This window comes from Podarcis gaigeae (assembly GCF_964106915.1).
Source record: "Podarcis gaigeae genome assembly, chromosome: 15".
NCBI lineage: Eukaryota > Metazoa > Chordata > Lepidosauria > Squamata > Lacertidae > Podarcis > Podarcis gaigeae.
The window spans coordinates 31,308,660-31,335,687 of NC_139692.1; the positions used below are offsets into that span (position 1 = coordinate 31,308,660).

The following is a 27,028-nucleotide window of genomic DNA, read 5'->3' on the forward strand; positions in this document are numbered from 1 at the left end:
CCCTGGCAAGGAGGGAGCCAGTCTGGCTTCTCTAGGGAGGGAGTTGCAAAGTCTGGGAGCAGCCACCGAGAAGGCCCTGCCCCGCACCAAGCACGCCTGTGAGGGGAATGGGACTGAGAGAAGGGTCTCCCTCGAAGATCCCAGAGCCCAGGCAGGTTTGTAGGGGAGAATATGGTCTTTCAGCTAGCCTGGGCCTAAGCTATATAGGGCCTTCTAGGTTATAACCAGCTACATTTCAGCCACTCAGAGAAGTGTTTGCACAGACATTTCTCTATCCTTCATCCAGAAGAGGTAAAATCAGCCTCAGAGTTCAAGGAAGGTTTCCAGCCAGGCAAAAGCATTCAGAGAGGGAGCAGGAAGTGGTCTGAAAGAGTCCAGGCAGCCAGTCTAGAGGGCCACATTTGGCCACTGGGCCTGAAGTCGCCCACCCTTGTACTGTTGCTATTTATTTATATAAATATTTATAAACCAGCTGCTCATATAACATTTCCAAAGTGGTGTATAGCAATATATGCCAATACAATCAAATGTAAGACACTGATTTAAAAAACAAAACAGCAACAACGATTGGCTCGCCTTAAGAAAATGTAAATCACTGAATTGTCCTGTTAGCACAAAAAAACTCCCATTTATTTTCTTGATATAGTCCCATTTACACAATCCACCCTTCCTCCACGGAGCTCAAGTACATGGTTCTCCTCCCCATTTTATCCTTGCAACAACCCTGTGAGGTAGGTTAGGCATAGAGGCAGGGACTGGCCCAAGGTCACCCAGTGAGCATCATTCAAACCATTGTTTCCCAGGCCCTAGTCTGACGCTCTAACCGCTGGCTCTCTTAAGATGAAGCTCCGGCCTAAGTTTTCACGTGATGAAACTACTGCTTGGGTTATTGCATTTATTTCCCACCCTTTTCTCCCAGAAGCTCAAGGAGCTGTGCATTGTTCTTCCACTCCATAAATTACCGTATTTTTTGCTCTATAAGACTCACCTTTTCCCTCCTAAAAAGTAAGGGGGGAATGTGTGTGCATCTTATGGAGCGAATGCAGGCTGCACAGCTATCCCAGAAGCCAGAACAGCAAGAGGGATTGCTGCTTTCACTGTGCAGTGATCCCTCTTGCTGTTCTGGCTTCTGAGATTCAGAATATTTTTTTTCTTGTTTTCCTCCTCCAAAAATTAGGTGTGTCTTGTGGTCTGGTGCGTCTTTCTTTCCTCTCCTTATTTAATCCTCACAACAACCCTGTGAGTTAGGTTACGCTGAGAGGCAGCAACCGGCCCAGCGTCAACCAGTGAACTTCATGGCTGAGTGGGGATTTGAACCCTGGTGTCTCAGAGGCCTTGGTCCAGCACTCTACCCGCTAGACCGAATTGGCTTTCTAGAGATGCCTGCAGGTTAGCAGCAGGGATGCCAGCCGTTAACTCTGCTCATAGCGTGGGACCAGCGGCGCAGAATGCCTGACTTCCAGCTGAAGTCGGCCAGGCAGTTTTGAAGCGCAGGGGGGAACCAGCAGCTTTCTCTGGATGGTCTCGGTGATTGTATTAAACAGTTTGAGCTCTGTAAATCCCACTGTGTGGAATGAGATAATGGAGCTCGCCTATCACATTTCTTCCTGTTCACTGAATGTGGTCTAAGGCTGTAGTTTTCCTCCAGAAAGTGTGAGGAACAGCAAAGTGTTCTGAAATCCCCATTGTTGGTCTGCTGCTGCCGCCGCTGAATATTCAGCCAACAGTTGAATTGCAGCAGTTCTCCAGGGCAAGAAAGACAGGTATCGCATTGCCCAAAGTCCAGTTTCTTGAGAGCCAGTTGTGAGAGTGTCAGACTAGCAGCTGGAAGTAGACCAAGGTTCGAATCCCCCCAGCTGACCTTGGGGGACAGTTACTGCCTCTCAGCCTTGCCTACCTCACAAGGTTGTTGTGGGGATTAATTTGAGGAGGGGTAGAACCATGTACCCCACATTGAGCTCCTTGAAGAAAAAGGTGGGATAAATATGGGGTTTTCGGTTGTATAGAGAACAAACTGAAATTTTAAAGTCGACAGAAAACGCCTCCCCCGGGTGCCAACTTGAATATAATACTGGGGGGGGGGGTAGGTAAGCCCTGCTCCACATAATTGATCATATGACATGGTGCGCACACAGCATTTGAATGGTAATGCCCATCCACTTTGGGGGGGTGGCCCCCTCAATATTTTATTGGGGGGCCAAAGACCCCCAGCCCCTAGGAGTTGGCTCCTATGCTCCCCTCCCCATGACAGAACAGGAGAGCAGAAGCATTATCAGCATATATAAGGAAAGAATACATCAATGAGAAGCAAAAGCAGGTGTAAATTCAAGAATAGGAACTGGACCCTGGCAGAAGATCACGAGAACGTCAGGCATGCCTCAATTGTGCTGGCAGTTTCTGACAGATGTTCTTATCTGTGATTCAGCGGTACAGAAGATAAAGTCCAACCGTAGCACACCAGAAGACTGTGGCTGTTCTTTACCCTGCAGGAAATGTAGGTTGTGGGTAATTTTCTTCTAAAATTGCAAGGTTACAAAAAAAAAAAAATTATGCCATGCTTGTGAGGCTAGATAAATGAATAATAATGAAGAGATAATTTGGATTCCCTGCATAAATGCTAGCCAAGCGGTGCATCCTGGAAGCTGGGCAGTCCCCAGAACTGCAAACGTTGGATGGATGGACATCCAATTAAGCCGAGTGTTGGAAGATTCAGGACAGATAAAAGAACGCCCTCATTCATGCAGCACGTAGTGAAACTATGGAACTCTCTCCCACAGGAGCCAGAGATGGCCACCAACTTGGATGGCTTTCAAAGAGGATTGGACAAATTCATGGAGGAGAGAGAACTATCAATGATTTCTAATCATGATGGTTATGCTTTGCTTCCACTGGTGCCATCTATAGGGGGCTGTGGGGGCCATGCCCAATATTTCCAAGGTGGTCCTGGGCCTTCTAAAAATCCACTGCAATCCTCAAAAGGACACATCAGCAGAAAGCATGTTTGCACTGGTGCCTCCTCCACCAGGGATGCAGCAAAGGTAAGGCGGCTCGCAGTGGGGAGGTGGTGGGCCAAGTCAGCCTGGCTGGATTTGGGGCAGTGGCGCACGTGTGACATCACACACATGCATCAGGCCCCCACAATGTTGGGAGCAACTCGGCGTGCCTGTCTGCCTTTATTGTTGGAGGCAGCGATGCTTTAGAGTATCAATTGCTGGAAACCTTTGGTCCTGCTTGCAGGTTTCCCAGATGGGGCATCTGGTTGTCCTCTGTGAGAACAGCATGCTGGACTAGATGGGCCATTGATTCTGATCCAGCAGGCTCTTCTTTTGCAAGGATAGATCAATAAATAGATTGGATTTCCCACAGGCGTGCAAGCCAAGCGGTGCACCCTGGAATTTGGGCAGTTCCCAAATCTGGAAGCCATCTGGAGACTTGGCTGCTTGCAAAAGGAATGCACCCCCCCCAAAAAAAAAATTCTCTTGGACGGGTTTAATGCGGAAAAGTGACCAGATCCCGTGAGGTTTTCCCCAATCTCACAGCTTCTGCTTCCTGTAACTTCTGGAAACGACTGGCGTTTCCACAGCACCGCCTGGAGATTTCCCTCGGGTGCCTGATTTCTAATGTGTGGAATATATCTTTATTTTAGAACTCGGTTTTGAAATAGGCCTCATGTTTCGAGATGGCCGTGCGCATCACTTAAAAGTCCCCCCCCCCCGGTTCCCTCCTGGTGCACGATTGCTGTAATTACATTCGTCTTCCCAAGGCATGGGGGCTGGGGGGGACAATCTGGCTCAGATCGACACCAGAATGGCTTCAGATTCCATGCCTGCTGCGAAAACATGCCACCTTCGCTGCCGGATAATTGAAAGAGCCGCTGGCCTGACAGAAGTATAGTGTCCAGATCAGGGGAAGTAATAGTACCGCTCTATTCTGCCTTAGCCAGACCACACTTGGAATACTGTGTCCAATTCTGGGCACCGCAATTTAAGAAGGATGTTGACAAGCTGGAAGGTGTGCAGAGGAGGGCAGCCAAGATGGTCAAGGGTCTGGAAACGAAGCCTTATGAGCAATGGTTGAAGGAGCTTGGTATGTTCAGCCTGAAAAAGAGGAGACTGGGAGGAGATATGATAGCCATCTTCAGATATCTTAAGGGCTGTCACACAGAGGAGGGAGCATGCTTGTTTTCTCCTGCTCTGGAGAATAGGACTCAAACCAATGGCTTCAAGTTGCAAGAAAGGAGATTCCAACTAAACATTCAGAAAAGCTTTCTGACGCTAAGAGCTGTTCAGAAGGGGACAGACTCCCATGAGAGGTGGTTGACTCTCCTTCCTTGGAGGTTTTTAAACAGAGGTTGGATGGCCGTCTGTCATGGATGCTTTAGCAGAGATTCCTGCCTTGCAGGGGGTTGGACTAGATGACCTGGTGGTCCCTTCACTTCCAACGATTCTATGATTCTGTGTCCTGTGCTGACAATATCGGTGGCATCACCAAGCACCCTTTCCACAGAGCAGCTGGCTGCTCCTGAATGTGGGGAGGGCAGACCTTGGGACAATATTTTCTTTGGAACTGTCAATTCTTTTTTTGGAGAGCTGAAAGCAAACCACAAACAGACACTGTGTTAAATTCCTCCCATGGGTGTACCCAGGATTTATGTTGGGGAGGGCAGGTAGCCAGGATTTATGTTAAGGGTGCAGGACACCCCCCTCTGGCTCTGTCTAGCAGATTCGGAATGAGATGTCTCAACAACAGTTGTTTTGGATTACTTTTGACTCCAAGTGCTCAGAAAAATATGCCAAAATCTGCCTACAATTTCTACTTTTAGTTAAGTATTTTTATTTATTTACCTGATGGGGGGCAGCTGCCTCCCCCTCCCTCCTGCCTACGCCCATTATTCCTTCCATATTATAATTCAGATGATCAGTCTGATGAAAGGATTTAGGGATGTGGCTGCAATCCTAAACTCCCTTGCTTGGGAGTAAGACCCCCTGAAACACAATGAAGCTTCCTTCTGAGTAAACATGTATAACCTGGGTGAAGTGAAACCTCAGTGGCCTATGAAGTTCTCCCCAGGCCACGCCCCTTCCCAGGCCACGCCCCCTCACCCCCTTCAGTTCCCAGCCCACCCCCTACCTGGATGGAGGAGGGAGAGGCTAGACATCAGTCCTACTAAAAGAAGGAGGGAAATTATTCATTGCTCCACCCCTCTTGACTCTGGCCACACCCACCACTGACATGTGACACAAGGGAAAGGAAAGGAAGGGAAGTTTCTTTATAAAGTTTCCTGCTGCTCCCGAGGGTAGGACTCAAACCAATGGAGCTGAGTGACAAGGAGATTATGACTCTACTTTAAGAAGAACTTTCTGACTACAAGAGCTGTTTGGCAGTGGAAGGGATTGTTTCGGAAGGTGGTACGACTCTCCTGTTGGAAGTTTTTAAACAGAGGTTGGATTTTGTGACATTCCCACCACATGTGGAAGTATGTGCCTGTGGAGATGCAAAAACAAATCTCACTACAGTCAACCAAAGACAACCAGCCACACCCTAGGCCAACCCCAACCTCTCACCACCAAGGAAACACGACGAGCCATATGAGTAACGCTGATACAAAACACACATACACTAAGTACACCTTTATTTTATCTTGATGTGTTACATAATTGATGTTAGCCACTCTGAGCCCGATTTTGGCTGGGGAGGGCGGGGTATAAATAAATTATCATCATCATCATCATTTAGAAGAATAGAATCATAACCACCCCACCCCACTCACCATTCCCCCTCTCTCCCCCTCTTTTTTCCTAACCTAACATTGTATGTAACACTAATATCTCACAACAAATGAAACTGAATTGTAGAAAACAACTTGAAAAAGAAACAGCGCCTGTGTTATTGTACACTAAGAAATCTTTAATAAAAATACATTTTTTAAAAAAAACACAAAAAAAAGAAACAGAGGTTGGGAATTTGGATGGCCATTAGGGATTTATTTATTTATTAGCTGTGATTCCTGCATTGGAGGGGGTGGGACTGGATGACCCTGCAATTCTATGATTCTCAGCTGGAAAAGGCCTCTTTGCATGGTCGCATATTTCTCTCTTCACAAGCACAGAAAGGGGCAAATTTGGTTTGTCATAGCAACAACAAAAATCTGTGTTTAGCCTCTCTATGCTTTGAACAATTTTCAGCTGAGGGTCAGATCTCCCAGAATTCATTTGCAGTGGAGTCGGTTCCAGATCTATTTATTTATTTTAAAAACTTGGTCCCTTTCGGTTTGAAGACATAGCAACCCCAACCTACAACATGCTCCTGACTTAACACAGGTATGGTAGTTTACCTCCAACATTCATGGGATGTCTGTGAGTTCTAGTGCTTGAATTTTTCTCTACCCATTGTCTCCATGCTATGCATGATTTTATAAGCTTCTATCATGTCTCCTCTGCCTTGCCTTTTCTCTAAACTAAATTGCAGGGGTTGGACTAGATAGTGCTTGGGGTCCCTTCCAACTCTATGATTCTAAAAAAAACTCCCAAATTCTGCAATCTTTCCTCATAAGGCAACCTTCTCCATCTCTATGATATTCAAATGCAGCGCTAACCGAGCAAGGTGAGGCTGCCTCTTCAGGCAGTGAAAGTCACTGATGTGGCAACCCTACAAGTCCTGCCACCTTTACCTGTGGCAGAGAAGCAGGGCTGACATCAGCACCGATTTGGGTTGAGATCTCACCTGAAAATGGTGCCCATGCTGGCACCGTTTCACTGCCATTGCTGGAGATGGCAGTGCAAGTGCAACAGGCAGCAGTTGCGGCAAGTATTGGGGTTTTGTTGGGGGCCACAGAGGCAGCAGCAGAGTAGGGCAGGACTTCCCGTTTTGTCTCGAGCAGCAAAACACGATGTGCCATGCCAAATGACAGGGCCGGCCCTTCTTTGAGCATAATAATGGAAAAGGACGCCATCGTGATGTGCTGTTTGCGCCTCTACAAGTTCCCCGCTTGGCAGCCGCCTGCTGTTGAGAGATTCCCCCAGTCTCCCAGGGACGCTGCCTAGGAGATGGGACAGTCTCCAGCAACAGCTGGGACACCAAGTTCCCAACGAGAGGGGCTTAAGGGTTGACAATCTGTTCAGCGGATCAAAAGATTAGAAAGTTGGTGGCGCTTTGGCGCCCAACAAGAGCTTTCCTGGGGTGAAAATCCGAGGCACTGAATGACAGTGTGGGAAGGCAGCAAAGAGACCCAGCAAGCTGAGAGAGAGAGAGAGAGAGAGAGAGAGAGAGAGAGAGAGAGAGAGAACCCAGAAGAAAGAAACCATGTTCTCCCACTTCTGGAAAAACACCAGTTGCTGCTTTGAAACTTGCATGCTTATTATGAAAGGATGCTTGCCAGCAGCCAAGTCATTTTGGAGGGGGTAGTGAAGACCATCTCATGCCCAACCTCCTGCTTGAACCAGAACAACATAGTATTGTAGCATTGGAAAAGGGACACCGAAATGACCCATCTTATTTTTTAAAATCCGGTTTGGTGAAGGTGGATGATCCCCAGTGAGCATCTTGAAGCTAGGAAGACCTTTGCACCACTTTCTTTTATTTATTTATCTATCAATACATTTACACCTCAAATTTCCTCCAATGGACTCGAGGTGGTATACATGGTTTTCCATATCACCATTCCATCATCACAACAGCCCTGTGAGGTAGGTCATGCTGAGAGGCAGTGACCGTCCCAAGGTCACCTTGCGAGCATCATGTCTGAGTGGGGGTATGAACCCAGGTCCTATCCTTACACTCTTAACAACTACACTGTAAATCAGGGAGCCTTCTTGGTGGCTGCTTCCAGACACTGGAACTCCTTCTCTTGAGAAACCAGACTGGCTCCTTCCTTGTCCTTCGGCCAGCAGGTAGAACTGACTGGTTTTTAAGGAAAGGGCTTTTAATAGTGCCATGCTGTTTTTATCATTTGTATATGGACAGATTTGTCTGTTGTTTTAATTTATTGCTTTAATTACATTTGAGTTTAATTACCTTTGAATCTTTGAATTAAGTTTTCATATTTTACTTGTGTCTTAATTTTGGAAAGGCTCTGCCATGGACTGGCAGGATACAGAGGAGTGGTGTGAGGCATCAGCTGGGGAACCCCCAAGGGAAACCCCAGGGGAAGATGCTCAGAGCCAGAGGACTGGTGGTGAGATGGCAATGAGTAGTCAGAGGGAGAAGGAGCAGACTGGGAGGAAGAGGTCTCAGAAGGTGAAGAGGCAACAGGATTAAGTGAGCAAGAAGAGACTGTGACAGAGAGCAGTCCAGACCTGGAGGGAGGCCAGAAGAGGGATGAGTCAGGTTGCAGAACAATCCAGGGAGTCTCCCCCTCCTGCTGTGACCAGTTTCCCTCCCTACTGGTCTCCTAGAAGTTGCAGAGAAAGGAAAAGAGCAGAGCAGAGATTGGTTGTACGCAGACACGGCCTGTGACTGCTTAGGCAGCCCTGGGAAGGTGGTGACTTTCAGTCCCTACAACTGCCTCATTGGGACAAGGCCGACTGGTAAGATTACTGTGATTACTGTTTTGGTTTCTTTAAATAAAGAGTTAACTTCACTGACATGAGGCAGAGGGCCTTCTCTTTAGTGGCGCCCGCCCTGTGGAACACCCTCCCACCAGATGTCAAAATGTCAAGATGTCAAACAACTATCTGACTTTTAGAAGACATCTGAAGGCAGCCCTGTTTAGGGAAGTTTTTAATATTCAATGTTTTATCGCTTTTTTATTACAGTGGTACCTCGGGTTAAGTACTTCATTCCGGAGGTCCGTTCTTAACCTGAAACTGTTCTTAACCTGAAGCACCACTTTAGCTAATGAGGCCTCCTGCTGCTGCTGTGCCGCTGGAGCACAATTTCTGTTCTCATCCTGAAGCAAAGTTCTTAACGCGAGATAATATTTCTGGGTTAGTGGTGTCTGTAACCTGAAGAGTATGTAACCTGAAGCATATGTAACCTGAGGTACCACTGTATTAATATTAATATTCTGTTGGGAGCCGCCCAGAGTGGCTGGGGAAATCCAGCCAGGTGGGCGGGGTAATAATAATAATAATAATAATAATAATAATAATAATAATAATAATAATAATTGCTGCTGACCTTCACCTGACTCTGGCTCCTGACAGCTGCCTTGAGTCATCGTCTAGAAAAAAGGCGGGATATAAACAAATATACTGCTGCTAATAATAATAATAATAATAATAATAATAATAATAATAATAATAATAATAATAGATCATCTGTAACTACATGTAACATCATATTCAGGATTACAGCTGAAAACAGCCTCCTTGTACTGCACTGCTGCCTGCCTTCCCTTGCCAATAGCACCTGGTTCCATTTAGAGCCGATCCTTAGCAAAGGTCACACTCCAGGTCAGCTGTCGTGTCCCAAGGGACCAGAAACAGATAGCCTCTTGAAAAGACAGAGGTGAAGCTCAAGAGGAGCAAATCGGGAACAGAAGCAGATGTGTACTTAAAACTGGGCAGAGGTCCAGATCCAAGACAGCACTCAAAAAAGGCGATTCAGGCTGTGATGTCACAAAGAACCCTGCAGGTAGGCTTTCCTAGGGGTTGGTGAGCAGGGACTGGCTGCTGGGAGACCAGCTGCTGGGGTGCCAGGGAAGCATGGTACTGCAGCCTAGATGGCACCCTGGCAGCAGGGGCTCCGTCTGCAGGTGGGAAATGGGGCAGTGGCAGAGAAGGAGATGAGTTTGAGCACTGGGAGCCCCCGGTTGAAACTGCCATGGCTTCATGGCCAAGTGGGGATTTGAACTCTGGTCTCTCCTAGGTCCTGGTCCAACATTCTAACCAGCGCTTTTATTTGTAGTAAATAAGGTGTTGGTACACTGGGACGCAGGTGGCGCTGTGGGTTAAACCACAGAGCCTAGGGCGTGCTGATCAGAAGGTTGGCGGTTCGAATCCCTGTGATGGGGTGAGCTCCCGTTGTTTGGTCCCTGCTCCTGTCAACCTAGCAGTTCGAAAGCACATCAAAGTGCAAGTAGATAAATAGGTACCACTCCGGCAGGAAGGTATACGGCATTTCCGTGCGCTGCTCTGCTTCGCCAGAAGCGGCTTAGTCATGCTGGCCACATGACCCAGAAGCTGTACGCCGGCTCCCTCGGCCAATAAAGCGAGATGAGTGCTGCAACCCCAGAGTCGGCCACGACTGGACTTAATGGTCAAGGGTCCCTTTACCTTTACTCACCATGGTTACACTTTTAACATGGGGGGGGAGGTGCCAATATTGCTTACCTGTGAGTACCCCCCAGAAAAAAGCAGTGACTCTAACCACTGCACTACACTGCCTCACTGATGCCACAGGCAATTCTGGTGGGCACACTGGTGCTCACGGGCGCCACATTGGCGACTTCACTAGTCCTTAGGGAAGAGGACCTCTTATTGCAGTTTTTTGCACACACCAAAGGGACCATCCAGCAGAGCCCTTGGATGTCGGCCTTCCCCAAGCAGCAGCAGGAAGGCAGATTTCCACGCATCTCCACCCGCAGGTAACTGCTGCCTCTCTCCACAGAGGGATCTCTGAGTATTTGATTTGGATACAACTGACAGATAAGGCCGAACAGGCTGCAGGATGTTAGACTCGGCCTCCCCGGAGGATTGCAGACAAAATAAGCTTGCTAACTTGGAGGCGCTCCCCTCGCGTCTCTTCCCCGCAAGCCCCCTCGAGCAGCGTGTTAGATCTCCGTCTCTCCATCTCCATCTAACAGGGCAAGTGAGACAGACAAATTTATTTGGCCAGCAAATATTGTTTTCTCTCTTTATTAGATGGAGGCTTTGAATGTTTTATGAGCTCCGGTATTATAAGATCGTGGTGGGGGAGAAGAAAGCATCACCTCCAAAAAGAAAAAGAAAAAAAATAGCAAGCCTGGTGGACTCCTAAGATGGGGAGGGCCGGGGAAGAGCGCCCAGACGGCCCTCGTGGATGGCGGCAGGTACTTTGCGCTGCTTGCGGAGACTGCATTAAAATGCAAATTTCTCTCTGCCTGCTGGGAGCAGATAGTAAAACGCTAAAGAGGCAGGAGGCTTCTCTTTCGCAAGAGAGGCAGGCAGGCCCGCGACGGAGCATGGGGCACTTTTTAATTATTTTCCTCGGCGCCTTTTTAAATGAGATTGGAAGTGTTTTCTCTTGCTGCAGAGGCTGAAAATAAACAAAGCCAGAGGGTTTTTTTGCGGGGGGGGGGAGAGAAGCAGGGCTTTCAGGGGGTTTCTCGAAGGCCAATTGGGATTGAGAGACAGTGCGGAGTAGTGGTTAGAGCAGGCATGGCCAAACTTGGCCCTCCAGCTGTTTGGGGACTACAACTCCTATCATCCCTAGCTAACAGGACCACTGGTCAGGGATGATGGGAATTGTAGTCCCAAGGTTGGGATACACTGCTTCACCGTGCAAAGGTCGTCTCTTCCTTGGCTTTCGGAACTGTAGTCCCAAAACAGCTGGAGGGCCACGTTTGGCCAGGCCTGGGTTAGAGTTTCAGACTAGCACGTGAGAGAGAGAGAGACCAGGGTTCAAACCCCTCATTCTGCCATGAAGCTTTCCCTGGCTGTGGCCTTGCCTAGTCACTGCCACTCAGCCTCTCCTACCTCACAGGATTGTTGTGGAGGCGGAGAACCATGCACACTACTGTGAGCTCCTTGGAGGAAAAGGCAGGATATAAATTCAATAAATAATTCGGAAACAGGTGGGGAGAGAAACTTAGGCTTAGGTCCTGCTTGCCCAAAACAGCATCTGGTTGGCCACTGTGAGAACGCGATGCTGGATTAGATGGGTCAGTGGCGTGATCCAGCTATGGAGCTCAATTTAGGATCTTATGAGAGAACCAGGTATGCCACTATGAGCTCTTTGGGAGGAAAGGCAGTGGTGGTGTAGTGGTTAGAGCATGGGTAGGCAAACTAAGGCCTGGGGGCCAGATCCAGCCCAATCACCTTCTATATCCAGCCTGCGGACAGTCCAGGAATCAGCATATTTTTACATGAGTAGAATGTGTCCTTTTATTTAAAATGCATCTCTGGATTATTTGTGGGGCCTGTCTGGTGTTTTTGCATGAGTAGAATGTGTGCTTTTATTTAAAATGCATCTCTGGGTTATTTGTGGGGCATAGGAATTCGTTCTCCCCCCCCCAAAAAAAATATAGTCCAGCCCCCACAAGGTCTGAGGGACAGTGGACCGGCTCCCTGCTGAAAAAGTTTGCTGACCCCTTTTAGAGTGTCTGACTAGGACCCCAGAGAAACCAGGGTTCAAATCCCGCAATACATCTGGAAACCCACCCGGAAGCCTAATGAGGCATACCATGGTTCTCCCCCCATCAATTAATCCCCCCAACAGCCCTGTGAGGTAGGTTAGGCTTTCCCCATATATACCAAACCAGACTCTGCATTCATAATCTGAGGCCCTTTGTTGTGTCTGCAGGGTGGCAACATGAGAATGGGGTCTTCTCTGTCCTAGTTCACTGTCTGTGAAATGTTCTCCCCAGGAAGGTTCACCTGGTGCTTTCATTATGCATCTTTAGGTGCCAGGTGAAACCGTTCCTCTTCAACCAGGCCTTCGACTGATGAACATTCAACAGCTTTTTAAATGTGTGTGCGGGAAATTGGGGGAGGGTATTGTTTTGTTGTTTTGTTTTAAGTATTTACTTGTGATTTTATACTGTATTTTATTCTGTGAACCGCCCTGAGATCTTACGATGAACGATGATTTATACATTATTATTATTATTATTATTACTATTTAACATCTTTATTGAAAGTTCAAAAAGTACATAATTATATGTGCACTAAACATGATGAGACGTAAATAAAAGAGAGAAAAGGAAAAAGAGAAACAGCACCCATGTAGAAGGAAAAAAGGTGGGAGGGAGGGGGAAAACCCCCAAACTGTATACTTTACAAGGTTGTTATTGTACTTCACCAGAACTTAACTGATTACAGTATTTGTAAGCATGGATTCGAAATATCATTGAATCTGTCCACGGCAATTCTGCGTTTATATGCAAGTTGTTCATATGTTGTGAGTTTGTATAAGTCTTCAATCCAATCATAGAAGGGAGCCGCATTTTTATTTTATTTTATTTTTCCAATTCATCAGTATTAGTCTTTTTCCTGTGGTAAGGGCACGGAGACTCCACTCGTGTTGTCCTTTTGTAAGGTTTCATGTATAGGGAAGCGGATGGCGCTGTGGGTTAAACCACAGAGTCTAGGACTTGCCTATCAGAAGATCGGCTATTCGAATCCCCTCTACGGGGTGAGCTCCCGTTGCTCGGTCCCTGCTCTTGCCAACCTAGCAGTTCGAAAGCACCTCAAAGTGCAGGCAGATAAATAGGTACCACTCTGGCGGGAAGGTAAACGGCGTTTCCGTGCGCTGCTCTGGTTCACCAGAAGCAGCTTAGTCATGCTGGCCACATGACCCGGAAGCTGTACGCTGGCTCCCTCGGCCAGTAAAGCGAGATGAGCGCCACAACCCCAGAGTCGGTCACGACTGGACCTAATGGTCAGGGGTCCCTTTACCTTTACCTAAGGTTTCATGTGCTGGGTATATAATTCAAGAGCATATTTGCTCTGTATTATTATTATTATTATTATTATTATTATTATTATTATTATTATTATTATTATTAAGGTTGAGAGGCAGTGATCGACTGAAGGCCACATCCGGCGAAACCTTCATGGCAGAGTGGGAGATTCGAACCCTGATCTCTCCCACGTCCTAGTCTGACCACTAGACTGCATTGCTGGACTGAACGCAGTTGTGGAGTTGTGGAGGAGGAGGCTGGACTTTTCTATCCCGCTCCCTTGCGCGCTCACAAACCCCTCGCCAACTGCCGCAGGAGACTCTGCCGCTGCTCCTCTTGCCAGGCGTAAGGCAGGCGCGAAAGACAGGTCTGCAGGAAATGGCAGGATGCAGAAAAGGAGCAAAGATTCTCCGGGCAGCCAGCGAGCTATTATTCCCCCCGCAAATCGCATCCGATGAGGTGCCCCCCGCGGAGTCCCCCTCCATTCAGTCGCGAGCCATTGATTAAGTGCTTTGCGTAAATCTCTGCGCCAGTGTGACATCCCGGTCTACAGGGCCGGTTTTCGACAGCCATGCTGGTTTAAAACGCAGGGCCCTCCCCGCGAAAAGCCGGGACAAAGGCAGGCCCTGATGGAAGACAGTTAATCGGATGCGATGGACGAGCTGGTGGCCGCGGAGAGAGGAGGAGGGAGAAAAAGACAAGGTCCTTCCCCGGTTCTTCCAAGCTGCGCTCAGCGGAGCGAAGAGCAAACGGCACATCAAAGGCAGCGCGGAAATGAGCCTGTGTAATCCGAGGGGGAAAAATAGCCACCAGCGCTTCAAGAAATGAGCCGCCCCATCTCATCTCGAGCAAATCCTGGCACCCCCCTGCTCACACACACCTTTAAAAAAAAGGAGAGAAAGGCCTCATGTCAGCAGATTCCACTCTCGGCTTCGCCTTAGGCGATCCTGGTCGCCTCGGCGTCCCGTCAGCTTTCCGCCTCGCTAATACTTGCACATTTCTTCAACTCAGCAGGGCCCTGACGAGCTGGAGGAGAGGAGATTTATCCAGCCAAATTGGTCTGAGTAATAGGGAGTGCGGCTCTTAGCTGGGATCAATAGTGTGTGTGTGTGGGGGGGTGCGGTTTAATGTAGAGAAAGGGGAGCTGAGAGAAGCATTGGGTTGGTTTTCCACTGAGAACCTAGACCCAATTTGCACACCCCAAAATAAGAGGTGTACCAAGCGTCCTTCGGGATTTGTTTATTTTATTATTGATCTCATGAAATGTATACACTTCTTGATTATTAAAAACCAAACAAACTCTCAAAGAAAACAATACAATAAAATTATCAGCAAAAAACAACTCTTTAAAACATTCAAAAAATAAAATTGTGTACATTTGAAATCACTGGTAGCACTAAGATAAATTCAACAGTGTAAATAAGTTTTGATGGATGGAATACTGAATGGTTTGGGTTTGGAATGGAATTTGGGTTTGGAATGGATGGAATGGAATACTGAATGGTTTGGGTTTATGTAAAATATGCAGGAATGTATGGCGTGCATTGGGGACGCGGGTGGCACTGTGGGTTAAACCACAGAGCCTAGGGCTTGCCAATCAGAAGGTCGGCGGTTCGAATCCCCGCGACGGGGTGAGCTCCTGTTGCTCTGTCCCAGCTCCTGCCAACCTAGCAGTTCGAAAGCACGTCAAAGTGCAAGTAGATAAATAGATACCACCCTGGCAGGAAGGTAAACGGCGTTTCCGTGCGCTGCTCTGGCTTGCCAGAAGTGGCTCAGTCATGCTGGCCACATGACCCGGAAGCTGTACGCCGGCTCCTTCGGCCAATAAAGCGAGATGAGTGCCGCAACCCCAGAGTCGGCCACGACTGGACCTAATGGTCAGGGGTCCCTTTACCTTTACCTTTATGGTATGCAAAATTAACCATGGAAAGGAAAGAAGGGAAGTCATTGGTTTAAGGTTCTTTAAATGAATATTTTGAAATGTAAATTAGAAATTATATATATATATGAACCGCTTCTGCCACAATAAAACAGATTTAAACTTGCATCAATTTTCTGAACATCAGGGTAGGCTTGTCTAAACAAAAATGCTCTTAGCTGGTGCCAAAAACTGTACAGTGAAGGCACCTGCCTGATGTCAACAGGCAGGGAGTTCCAAAGTGCCACACTATTTCTTACAAATGTGGACTGTGTATTGTTGCAAGCTCCTCCAATGTCTGTGCAGTGTGAGATTCCAGGTGCTCCAGGTACTTACTCAGTTTCCTCGGAATAAGGCACAGTGGAGACTGTGGTGTCTTTATGATGTTTATTTACACATATATACAACCTGAGCCTAAGATGGAGGGGCTCACAGCATTAACCCCCCAAGAGGGTCTTGCTTCTCCCATAGCCACAGCCTAGGATTCCAGCAGAAATCAGGCATGGCTCTGACTCTCTGCCTTCCCAGTCTGCTGCTTTGCTTCCAGCTTCCACTCATACCACTCTGGCTTTTGTCTTTCTAACTACCAGGGAGTTGAGGGAGAGGGGCTACCCATTTGTCTCCTGGCACAGAGCCCCTTCCTTTGCTTCCTTAATGGCCCATACTTAGAGGGCCATTACCAAGAACTTTGGCCAGTCCCTTGTTGGATCCAGGAATTGGAATGCGCCATGGGAAAACAGCCCTCTTCTCCTAGGCCTCTGGCTAATTAAATAAGCTATGACTTTTTAAACAGTGTGTGTCAGAGGGGTGTCGTTATTTCGTTTGCTATTATGTTATGGATTTTTGTGTTTTGATGTTGCAAATTTCAAAGGATAAAGAGAGGTCAGCGTAGAGGTTAAAGATGAGTCTGAGAATCTGGAGGTCCCTTACTCTGTCTTTTAAACCTCTTTCTGCAAGCTGAGCTGCCCCCAAACGTCCAACAAAGGCAGCATAAAAAATGCATGCAATAGTGAAAATAACTTGCAGAAATGCACTGTTAGGGAAAATTTGTGGGAAAATGTGCATATCTGCATAGAAAAATGTGCGACTGGACACAAAATGTACAGCAAAATGCTGACTGGTTTCTATGAGGCCTTTAAATAATAATCATCGCAAACTGATGCAGAAATACGGCAAAGTGTGTTTAAGGCTGGACAGATTAGGACCTGAGGGGAATGGAAATTGGCTGTCTTGTCCACTGCTATCCTTAAGCTATTACAATCTAAGCATAGGCACCTTGTTCCTGCCTTTGCTTCGTGAGACAGCTTGTAATGAGGTCCAGACAGACAGCAGAGATGGTGCCTGGCCTGGTGGAAGGATTCCTGCAGAGAGGAATGCAACTTCTAGGTTTTAAAAGGTTCTAAGCCCACCTCCTGCTCTCACAGCAGCCAACCAGAGGCCTCTTGAGGAGGATGCAAACGCAAGAACATTCTCTCCACCGAAGATTCATGGCAACTGACATTCATAGGCATACCATTTCTGACAGTGGTGGTGTTTCAGAGGTCTGCTGAATTTTATTTTTTATTTCTGCAATTCTAGCTGGACATAAAATTCAGTCACCTGTGTATAGAGAATCAACCCTAAAACTCATATATAGTGGTACCTCGGGTTACAGACGCTTCAGGTTACAGACACTTCAGGTTACAGACTCTGCTAACCCAGAAATAGTACCTCGGGTTAAGAACTTTGCTTCAGGATGAGAGCAGAAATTGTGCGGCGGCAGCAGGAGGCCCCATTAACTAAAGTGTTGCCTCAGGTTAAGAACGGACCTCCAGAACGAATTAAGTTCTTAACCTGAGGTACCACTGTATAAGTGGTACCTGACCCCTTGGAAGCTGGCCCTGATCCAATCTGGTGCCTTACCACATTGCTAGAGGGGCTGCCCCACACCTGGTAAACATCTCCACATGTGGTGGGAATATACAAAAAACTAGCCTTTCTAGAATTCAATATTCCGAGAAATTAATAAAGTAACAAAACAACAATTGGAAGTCAAGCCAGAATTAGTTTAATTAAATATAACTTTCCCTTATAGGGTAGTCACGGATGAAGGCAGTCCTGTAGAGGGAAATTTTTAATGTTTAATGCTTTACAGTGGCACCTCGGGTTAAGTACTTAATTCGTTCCGGAGGTCCGTTCTTAACCTGAAACTGTTCTTAACCTGAAGCACCACTTTAGCTAATGGGACCTCCTGCTGCCGCCGCACCGCCGGAGCACGATTTCTGTTCTCATCCTGAAGCAAAGTTCTTAACCCGAGGTAATATTTCTGGACTTTTTTGAACTCTACAATTTCCTTTTTGAATGAAGGTGACCAGGACTTTGGAGGTGCTTTTTACATGAGGGATGGCTCTGCTGTAGCTGAGCACCTTGCCTGGCACCAGCCTGGCACCAGGGGTGATTGGTGGGCTACTCTGGCCCAGCCTCTGTCTCCACTGCAGTGAGCTCCTTGGCACCATTTCCAAGGCAGGTTGCTATTCCTCATGCCTAAACGGAGTCTTTTCATACCCTTCTGTTTGGCGAGAGCCTCCTGCTGCGTGGAGCTATTTCCAGACGCTAATTAGCAATCCATCGATTGGTTGCAGGGGCTGTTTAATGTCTGCGCTTCAGACATACAGACTCAGCGGGTGTCGTTTCAGAGTGGGAGAATGAGGACCACAGTCTCCACTTCTCCAGCATATGTTGAGCGCACAGGGGCCCCCGCCGACAGCGCTTTCGCATGCCACCCCAGTCTCCGGAGTGCTAGGGAGACGCCAGGGGTTCCATTTTGGTGGAATGAAGGCCAGCAGAGACCGTGGTGTCATTAGGATCTGTGGCTTTATTAATACATGCATCCTTTCCCGCTTTGTTTATGTAATTTATACACTGCCCTGTTATGTACTGAGTTGAATAGGATCCAAAATGCAGCAGTCTGATTGGTCCTAGAACAATAGGATTCAGAATGCAGCAGTCTGATTGGTCCTAGAACAATAGGATTCAGAATGCAGCAGTCTGATTGGTCCACAGGAGCCACCCAATCCAGCTCCAGGTGGAAGTGAATCCGAAACCTGATTGGCCTACAGGAGAATCCCGGAATTAGCCAATCACATGGGGCCCATTGTGTAAATAATGTATATAAAGCAGACATTCTGGGGGAACTTCCATTCCTCCTCACCACTATGAGCTGAATAAAGAGCATGAAATCCACTCTCGACTCTGAGTATATTTCACTGGCGACGAAGGTGGGATCCCTCATGCCCCTCATCAAAAGATGGCAGGCAAGTATACCAATACTGCCAAATAGTTGATTTTTGTCGCTTTTGAATTTACTGGCACTTTCTGTATTTTGTATATTTGTATTTCCAATGCTCTGGATTTTGATGTTTTGAATGTTTAATGTAAGCCACTGTGGACACAGCTTATTGTGGGAAAGTGGCCTACAAGGATTTGCAATCCATCAATATCGAGACATAATATCAGTACACAAATCTCTACATAAGGTAAGAGCCAAAACAGTTATATGCATAAAATTATAGTAAGAAACATAATATGCAACACATAATAAAATACATAATAAAAAACAGATTGGTACAACAACAACGACATAAAAATAAAAAGAAATTCAGCTACAGGGGAAAAACAAAAGCAGTGCACAGATACAAATCTTTCTGTCCAGTGGTAGTTTTTAATCCACGGAAAATGACAGGCCTGCCCAGATCTCACCTGGGAGGTCTCATTTCCTCTCCCAGTCCCTGATGCCTTAAGAGCTTATTCCTCCTGCCTCTCCCTTATTCCTCATGCATAAGATGGAGGGGCTCACAGCACTGACACTCCCAACGGATCTGGCTTGTCGGTTAGTCACAGTCTTAGAAGCTCATTGGACAACAAGAAGTAACGAAGCCTTTGGTGTCATTGACCCAGACCTGTGGAACTCTCTGACACTAGAGATTCAGCAGGGACCTTACTCCTCAACTTTTAAATGCCTGCAGAAAACTTTTCTATTCTACCAGGCTTATGCATAGGGTTGCCATGTTCGGGATTTCCCGGACATGTCCTCTTTTTGGGATTTCTGCATTTTACATGAAGTGTCTGGGTTTTGGGTTTTAACAATATATAAACTGGGTGTGGGGTGGGGCCTGTGCTAGGGCGGCAATTGGCCTTGTATTGTTTCCGGCACCTGCCAGGCCTTGCATGGCCTTCCTGGGGCCGTTCAGCCTCTTATCATCTGCAGACGAAGCATCTCCTGAGCCAAAGACAGCCAGGGCAAGAGAGGGGAGGGGAGGAGGCGGCAAGCAGGCAGATGAGGAAGGGCTCAGTGGCAGGGAGAGGGTGAGCGACAGAGATGCAGGATGGTGAGGTGTTTCCCAGAATGTTTCCGGGTTTTTGCTCTTTGGAATATGGCAACCCTAGTTATGCAGGTGTCAGGCTTCCCTCCCATGGTGGCAGCAAAGAAGCAGAGAAAAACAAAGAAGGGTTCTTACTAGTTAGTTTATTCAATAATCACAGCGAGAGACAAAGGAATGCAGTCTCTATATAATGGCGTTGCTCCAAGTAAAGTCCCACCCCCCTACGTTGTCCCTATTCTACGTCACCCCTGCGCCGGCTAATCTGAACTTTCTGCTTTTGAGCTCTCTGTTCTACTCCCTGCAATGCTTGCCAGGTCCTGGGAGAGGGGGGTGGGGTAAGGAATGCTTTCCAAAGACACTGAGTCTGCACCCTTGTGCTTCTTCTTCTTCTTCCTCCTGCGCCTCTTCCAATATTTCCCAGCTTCTGCCCTCTGCAGCCTCTGAACCAAGCCCTTCTGCAAACCATTGTTCTAAATCTATCCTGTCCTCCTGTTCTCGGAAAGGTTCAGGAGAAAAGGGAGGGGGTGGTCACCACCATTCCTTCTCAGTCCAGCCCCTGAGAACAGGCAATTGAGAATACGCCCTTTCACAATAGTCAGCTGGTTTCTGATTTTAACTTTTTAAAATATGTTTTTTATGGGTTTTTTTTGCACATACAATTGTTGCAGACTGTTCTGATAGCCTTTTCATGAATAGCGGTGTAGAAATGTATATTTACAGTGGTACCTCTGGTTGCGAACGGGATCCGTTCCGGAGTCCCGTTCGCAACATGAAAAGAGCACAACTCGCAGTGGCGTGTCTGTGCACCCGCAGGTTGCGACTCACTGCTTCTGCGCATGCGCGTGATGTCATTTTGTGCTTCTGCACATGCGCAAGCGTCAAAACCCGGAAGTAACCCTTTCTGGTACTTCCAGCTCGCCATGGGACATAACCTGAAAGAACGTAACATGAAGCGGATGTAACATGAGGCATGACTGTACAGGGTGCTGATAATGCCACAGTTGCAGGTTCGATTCTCGTATATTCCCCTCCTGCATTGTAGGGGGCTGGACTAGATGACCCTCAGGGTACCTTCCAACTCTACAATTCTATGATTTATTTATTTTAAAATCCCCATTGGGTTCTCCCTCCTGCCCCCTGACCTCCTAGAAACAACAATAACAAGCTTAGAGGACTCGAGATGACTGCCATAAATCCAATTAGAGCGGGGTTAAGCACTCTGTAGTCGGAACAGGCCAGTTTGAGCTGCTGAACAAGCAGCTGCTGGATTGCCCATTGATTCGAGGTAAATAATATTAGCTCTTATGGATCTCCTCTCTTTTCTGTTCCGAAGGAGACATCCATCTAATATGGCAGGCCTCAGTGCAAAAGGCCGACCCACCTGGCCTCTGTCATGTCGAAACTATTACACGGGAGCAAGAGTAATTGTCCCTCACACTGAAGTCATCCCCCCCCCCCGCAAGTCTTGAAAAGGACCCAGAGTTACTTAGCAAATGAAGAATATTACAGCCGCAGTGACTGTCGCAGATGAAAAGGCAACGTTGTGGGTCGAGGTGCAATCCAATCATCGGTTTATGGACCCAGCATCCTCCGGGGAGCATCAGGCATGCGTTGGATCTCCCTGGTCCTAGCCTGGGGCGGAGCTCAGAGACGGGCAAAAGGATCTGGGTGGCTCAGGACTGACAGCAAACGGACAGGGGTCATGATGCTGGAGGAAGAAGGGTGGGAGGGTCAGCTCCAGGGAGGGGCTGCTGGGGGCAAACTGCCTCCCTACGTCAGAGCACCCCCCCCCATTTATCAGCTGCATGTATTGATTCCGCCCCACTGGAGAGCTTAGATATATTTACTGTAACGTAGCAGTTAAATGACAAAAAGTGCCTAATTCCAATCTTGCTGTACTGCTGTTTCAGAAACTCAGTTTCCATCCTTTCCTTCTACTGATATAACATATAAAATGGTTGAGCTGGAAGGGACCTCAAGGGTCACCTTGTTCTACGATGCAGGAATCACGGCTGAAGAAGCCCTGACAGATGACCACCCAACCTCAGTTTAAAAACAAAGGAGAGTCCACCACCTTCAGAGGGAGTCCGTCCTGCTTTCGAACGGCTCTTACTGCCAGAAAGTTCTTCCTAAGGTTGAGTCGGAATTCTTTCTCGTCATTTGCACACATTGGTTCAGGTCCTGCCCCTCAGAGAACTAGAAAACAATCTGGCTACGTCTTCCATGTGACAACAGCCCTTCAGAGATTTGAAGATGGGCATTTCAGTCAATGCGCCCAGAACCCTCAACCATTCCTCATAATCATCTTGATCATCTTGGTTGCCTTTCTCTACACTTCCTCCAGTTTGTCAATATCCTTTTTCAGCTGTGGTGCCCAGAACTGGCCTCGGCCCAGTATAACTGAAGGAGTGTCTCCATCCCCATTGTTCTACCTGGACACTGAGGTCCAGCGCCGATGGCCTTCTGGCGGTTCCCTCACTGCGAGAAGCTAAGTTATAGGGAACCAGGCAGAGGGCCTTCTTGGTAGTGGCACCCGCCCTGTGGAACGCCCTCCCACCAGATGTCAAAGAGAACAACAACTACCAGACTTTTAGAAGACATCTGAAGGCAGCACTCTTTAGGGAAGCTTTTAATGTTTGATGCATTACTGTATTTTAATATTTTGTTGGAAGCCGCCCAGAGTGGCTGGGGAAACCCAGTCAGATGGGCGGGGTATAAATAATAAATTATTATTATTAATTATTATAGAAATCACCAAGACAGAATAGAGGGGCACTATGACTTCCCTTGATCTGGGAAATATACTTCTGTGGATGTTGCCTAGAATAGCATTAGCTTTTTTTGCTGCTGCATCACTCTGTTGGCTGATGTTCAGCTTGTGGTCTGCTTGGACCCCTAGATCCGTTTCCCTTGTACTGCTGTCAAGTGGAGAGCAGGAGGCTCACATAGGAATGCAGGAGCAATCGCTCGGTGGAATGGCTGAGGAACCCTTTACCAGCAGAAATTTGTGACAATCGTTTTAGGAACAACAACAAACATCTCTGCAGCTCCTTCCCTCCCTGAGGGCATCGCAGGTGATGGCACAGCTGTCTGGTAAACAAACCTGCTTTCTATTAATCCACTCGCTCAGCTGTCTATTGCTACCTCTTCCACAAACAGCACCACCATTGATTTAGTGTCCCTTGGCTGGATCGATTTTTCCTTGTCAATCAAGTGCATGACCATGCAGACCCGTCTCCTCCATGCTTGCATGTTCCCTCCTCATCCTGCGATTGGCTCCAGGAAGGAATTGGCTAGAGGGGCAGGAAAGCAGGGATGGAGAAAAATGGCAATTTGGGTGTCGCTCACTTTCTCTTTTCTACAGTCCGATTCTCCACATGCCCACATCAGTTTGCAATTTGTTTCTGTTCGTTTTGAAGAAATTGGTCCTCGTGAAAACCCACCCACGTTTTAGTTTGGATTTATTCTCTCACACACTTTTTTCTCCCCCCTAAGCCGTGTTGTCCAAGATACACATTTCTGCACAGCAAGTTCCCAATTGCAAAGCATTTCTGATTTCACAGTTTGCAACAGCAGATGCATTTTTGCGCTTGGCTGGAGAACCGCAATGCAGAATTCAGTGCGAATTTTAGAGAGTGGTGTTGTTTCAGTTTGCATCTCGTTTCAGAAATCACGAATTAGGCCAGTTTGCCTTTAGGTGTGAACGGAATCAAATTTCTCCCCAGAGAGGTTGAATACAATAAAGTTGTGGTTTTTTTTTTTAAAAAAAGCACTGCTAGATCAGGCACAAATCAGTCCATCCAATCTATCATCCTCTTCTCAGTGTGGCCAACCAGATGCCTCTGCAAGCAGGACCTGAGTGCAACAGGGCTCTCTCCTCATTCGCGACCCCCAGAAACTGGTTTTCAGAGGCCGATTGGCTCCGACAGTAGAGACCAAAATAGGCAATCCAAGGCCAGTAGCCTTTTCACAACTTGCCACATGCATTGTGGAGCCAGAGTCCACAGAGCAGGGATCTGGGGGTAGCTTGGCCAGTTGTGCCAAACTGGTCACGTATGAATTGGAGCGAAGAAGAAGCGGTTGATGACTAGCAGCCGGCCTCCCTGTCCCGAAGACGGGCTTTAATAGCTTTCCTTTGTATTTCTCTACAAACATCCCCTTTCCTGACCTGCTCTCCTTTGCTCTCAATGCTTCCAGATAAATGCAGCATCTGTTAAAAAATAAGCCTGAAAAACTCATGCCGGCTCAGCCCTGCTCAGAGGGGAAGTGCTCTGCGTCTAATTGGGTAAGTAGACTTCACTGTAATGTCAAGCTGATGGCGAATTTTGCCTGAGGACGAGTGGAGGGAGAGGCAAGGAGAGGTTCTGGAGTGCCGTTGTAGATCTTAACAGCCTTGGATTTTAACTAGCTGCTCGCAAGCCTGAGGATGCTTCCCGGTTTTGTCTTCTGATGGTGCTCTTAAAAGCCAGCATCCTTGGGAGGCTTGGGGGGGGGGGGATACAGTGGATGAACACACAGAATCATAGAACTGTAGTGTTGGAAGGGATCCCAAAAGTCATCTGGCTCAACCCCCCAATGCAGGATTCACAGCTAAATCTAGAACCTCCCTTTGGAGTGCAGAGTAGATTCCTGAAAACTCCTCTTTAAAATACAACAGAAGTCTTTGCTTACTAACTCCCACCCAGAGTTAGGGTTTTTCCAGAGCACAGCCTGACTGGGTGAATCCACTAGAGGTGGGGGAGAAATCTGATATAGTTTGCATGTATTTATTAATTATTATTAATAATAATCACATGCCCTTTGCCCTAATAAGGTCCCAGGGCAGGTTACAGGGTGGATCACAACATTAAAAGACAATATCAAAAACAGTTTAGAACAACTTACGATCACAAAAATTAGGTGGTTCCTGAAATGTGCTAACGCAACTTCTTGTCTTGTCAATTGGTGGAGGTGGCACGACGTAGCATGAATTTCTGGCACAACCTTAATATGTAAAAATAGTAATAGCAACAATTGGTTAATTCATAAATTACCCACTTTTCACCCTAAGGTCCCAGGACTGGTGACAACATTAAATCGCAGTATTAAAAACAGTTTTATACAACTTCCAACTGCAAAGAAATCAAGTGGATTCTTAAAATACACACCTCAAGGGTCAAAAGCCAGGATTAAAGAGAATGTGTGTTCATCACCCTCTGGTAGAAGCATAATGAAGCCAGATACACCGCTGTGGAAACAATTTCCCACAGTTTAGGAGTTGCCTCAGAAAAGGCCCTCTCCCTCCTTCCAAGCCTCTGAGGGTGGAGGAACTGCCAAGAGAGCCCCCTCTGCTGATCTCAGCACCTGAGAGGGTCTTTCGGGAAGAAGGCAACCTCTTGTGTATTTGGGGGCTGAGTCTTTAAAGATTTGCTCTGTCCAAAATGGCATGAGAACCAAAACACAGCTGTCGGAGTCTGAATACAGATACGGATACAGACAGTCCTTGGCCTTCATTGCAGGATCCTGGCTCCTTGCTCCTCATTCCCAGAACCTGCCCCAGGACCTGGTATAAGACCAGGGTCTCCTATTCATCCTCTGAAGAGGAATCGCTTGACTGAGGCATGACAAGATGCCACTCCCCTCTCTCTGTGTTTGTGTTTCTTCTAAGCATCCTGGGTCTTCCTCTGTTGGAGGACAGAGCTGTATCTGTTACATAGCCTTCTCTGGCCTGATGTTCTCAGGTGGACCAGTGATTCTTTTCCCTTCAGAAATGTTGAAGCCACAGTCAATTATGGGTACAGCCGGCTTCTGTATCCGGAATGAGAAAGGGAGCGCCATCCTTTCCTTTGCCCGAGGCAGCAAAATGTCTTGAGCTGGCCCTGCCGAGAGGCATGTCATTTGCAATTAATAAAGGTCAAATAACAAATCAGAAGCAAAGGGCCTTTGGGAAGGGCTGTAGCTCAGTGATAGAGCATCTGCTTTTCACACAGAAGATCTCATGTTCAGTTCCCACTGGCTTCTCCAGGTGGGAGAGCCAGTGTGGTGTAGTGGTTAAGAGCAGGGGACTCGTAACCTGGGGAACCGGGTTCGATTCCTCGCTCCTCCACATGCAGCTGCTGGGTGACCTTGGGCTAGTTACACTTCTCTGAAATCTCTCAGCCTCACTCACCTCACAGAGTGTTTGTTGTGGGGGAGGAAGGGAAAGGAGAGTGTTAGCCGTTTTGAGACTCCTTAAGGGGAATGAAAGGCGGGATATCAATTCTTCTTTTTCTTCCAGGTAGGGCTGGCTCAGTTTAAGGCCAGCCCTATTTCAGCCCTTGAGTTGGGCGCATGAGGACTGGAATATCAGTTTAGCGGCAGAGCCTCTGTTTTGCATGCAGAAGCCTGGAGCAGGGGTGCCATGGCCTCGGGTGCAGACTTTCTGAGCAGGCACTAACCAGGTGCCCCCCCCAGGCATGGCCTGGCCTGGTGCTCCTCTATCTCTACCCAACAAGGGCCACCTCGGCCAGCAGGGCTCCTGCTTGCATGGGTGGGCAGGCAGCTCAGCATGACCCTGCTTTGCACTGGTGGGGGTGGGGTCACTCTGGAGGCAAGGGCTGGGCTGTCAATCCCCCCACCTGATGTGTGTGCGTATATGCCCGCCCCGGGCTCCAGCAACTGAAGCTACACCACTGGCCTGGAGAGCCTTTGCCAGTCAACATTGATGGATCAATGGTCTGACTCAGTCTGCAGCAGCTTCTTAATGTTTCCTAAAAAAACCAAAGCAAATACAGTATTGTGCACCACTTGCCTATTGAATTAAAAACAAATACGCCTCTCCTTTATATTCCAGTAACTATAGCAAAGATTTCCAGGTGGGATCAAGCCATTCTGTTTATTGCAAACTTTTCCTTTGGTTGATCTCTGGAACATGCAGTTATAGCATCTGACTCAGCCAGCATTTGATAAGAATATTGTTTTTAAATTTAATATGCTTCTCTCTCTCTCTCTCTCTCTCTCTCTCTCTCTCTCTCTCTCTCTTTCCCTGCATGCTTGTGAGAGCATTTTACCATGTTTATCACAGTGAAATAAACCACATTTATTAAGGTAACATCTTTTATTAAAATGCTTATTAAGTTCAGTGTGCTTGATTTCTTCCAGCCGTCGGCCATAACAAAGCATAAAAGAGATGCCCACCTTTAAGAATATATCAGGCAATCCAATTTGAAATTCTCAGGTTGCTAAAAGACT

General features: G+C 47.4%; 2 long non-coding RNA genes across 2 annotated transcripts; both read left to right on the forward strand.

The window, feature by feature from the left end:
* The first annotated feature begins 2,941 nt into the window (after nt 1-2,941).
* LOC310832778 lies at nt 2,942-26,697 on the forward strand. Its single transcript, XR_014558432.1, has 3 exons — nt 2,942-3,038; nt 24,017-24,104; nt 26,631-26,697. It is a non-coding gene; the product is annotated as an uncharacterized lncRNA (long non-coding RNA).
* LOC310833023 lies at nt 9,630-11,206 on the forward strand. Its single transcript, XR_014558517.1, has 2 exons — nt 9,630-9,694; nt 10,803-11,206. It is a non-coding gene; the product is annotated as an uncharacterized lncRNA (long non-coding RNA).
* Nucleotides 26,698-27,028: the final 331 nt, after the last annotated feature.